This window comes from Elgaria multicarinata, chromosome 21, assembly GCF_023053635.1.
Source record: "Elgaria multicarinata webbii isolate HBS135686 ecotype San Diego chromosome 21, rElgMul1.1.pri, whole genome shotgun sequence".
NCBI classification, from domain to species: Eukaryota; Metazoa; Chordata; class Lepidosauria; order Squamata; family Anguidae; genus Elgaria; species Elgaria multicarinata.
Window position 1 is genome coordinate 12,626,762 of NC_086191.1, and position 4,014 is coordinate 12,630,775.

Here is a 4,014-nt window from a genome sequence, read left to right on the forward strand (position 1 = left end):
GGTCTCACATCTATAAAGAGATGGCAGGTAGGCCAACCTGGAGGTGGAGGGGCGGGGAGAGAAATCAGAACATAATCAGGAAAAAAACACAATTTTTTTCTATGCCTATTTTTTTTAATCCTAGGGATTTTTGGAAAATTGGAAGGGGTGTCCAATTTGTGGGGGGGTTCCAGGTTTTTTCCACAAAGTCTTCCTCCCTCTCTCTCTACACACACACACACACACAGAGAGAGAGAGAGAGAGAGAGAGCAGACACACACTATGCTTGCAGAAGATACGATACATTTTTCATACCAAATACATCATATGCTCACCAACATAACAGCCTAAGAGTCCTGTTGGATTAGACCAAGGCCATAGCTAGACCTAAGGTTTATCCCTGGATCATCCAGGGGTCAAACCTGTTCATCTAGGTGACACACAGGGTTTCCAGTGCTCAGGCAGGGGTGAACCCTGGATGATCCCAGGATAAACCTTAGGTCTAGCAGTGGCCAAGAGACCATCAAGTCCAGCTTTCTAGTCACACAGTGCTCAATCAGATCCCCATGGGAAACCCACAATCAGGACATGTGTGCAACAGCACCCTCTCATCCATATTCCCCAGCAACTATAGGCTTACTGCCTTTGATACTACAGATAGCAAATAACCATCAGGGCTGGTAGCCCTTGCTAGCGTTCTCCTCCAGGAATTTATCCAACTCCCTTTTAAAGCCGTCCAAATTGGTGGCCATCACTACATCTTGTGGTAGCAAATTCTCCTCCAGGAGAAAGAATTTATTTTATTTATTACATTTTTATACCACCCAATAGCCGAAGCTCTCTGGGTGGTTCACAAAAATTAAAATTATAAAGAGCATAAAGTTTCGTACCTGTAACACAAACCCAGAGGAAACCCCATATCCCTTTATCAATACTTTCCAAACTCCCAGACTGGGATGGGGGGGGGGTTTGAACATTCAGTTCATATTTTAATGCCAATTTACCTGATTTTGCACCATCGAACTGAAACTCCGTCATCCTTTGAAATTCGTATTTCTCCGAATTCGGCCAGGGTAAATCTCTAATCCAAACCTGTGTGTCAAAATGTGTATATTGGGATAAACAGCATCCCAACATGTGTTAAGTGAGGGAAATGGCTCACACAAAAGGGGTGTATTGTTAGACAACATTGTGTACAAAGTGCACGTATTAGAAAGACATGCACACAAAAATGCATACAAATTCTTGCGCAAACCTTAAAAAGAAAAGTTCTCAAAGGTTCAGTTGAACCGAACTGAAGACTGGAAAATTTCTCAGATTTTAGAAGAAATGGGACTTCAGAAGAGAAGTTCATTTCCCATCTCATTTAATGAAGCATCAGTATTGTGCATAATTTTTATCCATGTGTGAAAAGGCAGGGTCAGTGTCCTGGAAAATTTTAAAAGTGGACAGGAACATGTTTTGATACAGCCGTCCATTGCGGGTTCAATCCCCTACACATAAGAACATCAGAAGTGCCATGCTGCATCAGACCAAGAGTCCATCTAGTCCAGCACTCTGTTCACACAGGGGCCCACCAGCCATTGGCCAGGAATGAACAAGCAGAACACGTGCAACAGCATCCTCCCACCCATGTTCCCCAGCAACTGGTCCACACAGGCTTACTACCTCAAATTTATTTATTTATTTATTTATTTATTTATTATACTTATATACCGCTCCCATAGCCAGGGCTCTCTGGGCGGTTTACAGAAATTCTAAAATTGAGATAAAAACAAGAATACAAAATTTAAAACTCTAAAACACAGAACATACACACATAGAGCATTATAAACCAATTAAAAACTAAACATGTGGGTAATTAGGATGTGCCACCATATTCCTGGGCAAAGAGGAAAGTCTTAACCTGGCGCCGGAAAGATAGCAGCGTTGGCGCCAGGCGAGCCTCATCAGGGAGATTGTTCCACAGTCTGGGGGCCACCACCGAAAAGGCCCTGTCCCTTGTTGCCACACTCCGAGCCTCTCTCGGAGTAGGCACCCGGAGGAGGACCTTAGATGTTGAACGTAGTGACCGGGTATATTCACGTCGGGAGAGGCGTTCCGTCAGGTATTGTGGTCCCAAGCCGTGTAAGGCTTTATAGGTCAAAACCAGCACCTTGAATTGGGCTCGGAAACATACTGGAGATAGCACACAACCATCAGGGCTAGTAGCCATTGAGAGCCTTGGCCTCCAGGAATTTATCCAACTCCCTTTTAAAGCCATCCAAATTGGTGGCCACCGCTACATCTTGTGGTAGCGAGTGCCGTAATTTAACTCTGCGCTGTGTGAAGAAGTCCTTCCTTTTATTTGTCCTGGATCTCCTACCCATCAGCTTCATGGGATGAACCGCTTTGGGAGAGGTAGAAAAATGTTTCCCTATCCACATTCTCCACACCATGCGTAATTTTGTACACTGAAACTCTTCTTTTGTTTAAGTGGGGGGGAATTGGAAATTGCTTCTCAGCATTACCTTATTTCTGGGCTGGGGAGTTGGCGGGGGGACGCTGGCAGAAGCCCCTGAGGGAAACAGCTGTTACATTCGAGCTCACGGGTTTTTCGCTGTCCATGGTACTAACTATGCAGAGATGAACGCTATCAGCCGAACAGAGATTTCAATCCCGGCTCCACGTTTTTGCTGTTTCTTTCTCTCTTTGTGGTAGGGATGGAGATATCCAATGAATTATATATAGAAATTTCACCCCACCCCCCTTCCCCTTTCGCCGTGCCAAAGCATAGGGTGGGGAAATGCTGAAAGGCATCTCTTTGAGGCGTCGAGTGAATGGGATCCCAGCTCCAGGTTTTCCCTCTGCCCCCCGACAAAGCTGTACAGAAATAGCAGGATGCCGGAATTGCTCGGCAGTGATGCAGAAGGTATGTGCTTTTTCAGTTCTGGTCCTGATGCTGAGCTCGTGGTGAGGTCTCTGTGGCGCAATGGACGAGCGCGCTGGACTTCTAATCCAGAGGTTCCGGGTTCGAGTCCCGGCAGAGATGGTCTCCATGACAGGTGTCTTCATTTTTCACTTATCTTTGGGTAAGGAATGCTAATTAATTATATTTCACTCTGGGGGATTTCTGAAAGGGAAATGAACGGCAGCTCTCGAAATTGCCTCGGTTGTGCATTATGCTTCAGTCACCTCCTCTTTCAGATTTCCATCCCCAGATTTAAATGCATACTATGTCTCCTTCCTTTGTATTTATTTTAGTTTTCTTTGCCTTTGAACAGATGCCTCCTTTTTTCCCCTTTTATGATTAGCAGAATTATTATTATTCCTTCCTAGGATAACAGCCCCCTGGCTCGGAATTTTAAATCCTGCAATGAATTGGGGAAGACTCCATTGTGACTTTTTGGAGAGGAGGTCAGAATATACTCATTTACAGTTATCTCATATTGCTGGCTTTTCTCCTGGATTATTAACATTGACCCAACACAAAGTCTGTGGTAATAACTTTCTCTCTCTCTCTCTCTCTCACTCACTCACACATCAAACAATTAGAAATATGCGACAGAGACCACTAGAAATAATCTGTGACTTCCCCTTTCTCCCACATTCAGATTTTTTAAAATCTTAAATTCTTGTCTCCCATGTTTGAAGAACTTTGTGGATTTTGGTAAAGTCCTATCAAAAACAAAGTGAAATTATGTTCCCTTGCATGTACACCGACCAAACTCAATAGATTCAGCTATTTCCAGAATGGGGAGAACTTCATCATACCTGTGTGTTAAAGATGAAGAACTGGTCAAGGAGGAGGAGGAGGAGGAGGAGGAGGAGGAGGAGGAGGAGGAGAAGAAGAAGAAGAAGAAGAAGAAGAAGAAGAAGAAGAAGAAGAAGAAGAAGAAGAAGAAGAAGAAGAAGAAGAAGAAGAAGAAGAAGAAATAATTTTGGGACCACAATACCTGACGAAAACGGCTCTCCCGACATTAACCTACCCGTACACTGCGCTCAACATCTAAGGTACTCTTTCGAGTGCTGACTCCGAGGGAAGCTCAGAGGATG

The 4,014-nt window shown here is 44.2% G+C and overlaps 1 non-coding gene across 1 annotated transcript; it reads left to right on the top strand.

The window, feature by feature from the left end:
* The first annotated feature begins 2,936 nt into the window (after positions 1-2,936).
* Positions 2,937-3,010, top strand: TRNAR-UCU (transfer RNA arginine (anticodon UCU)). The gene has a single exon. It is a non-coding gene; the product is annotated as a tRNA-Arg (tRNA).
* The last annotated feature ends 1,004 nt before the right edge of the window (positions 3,011-4,014 follow it).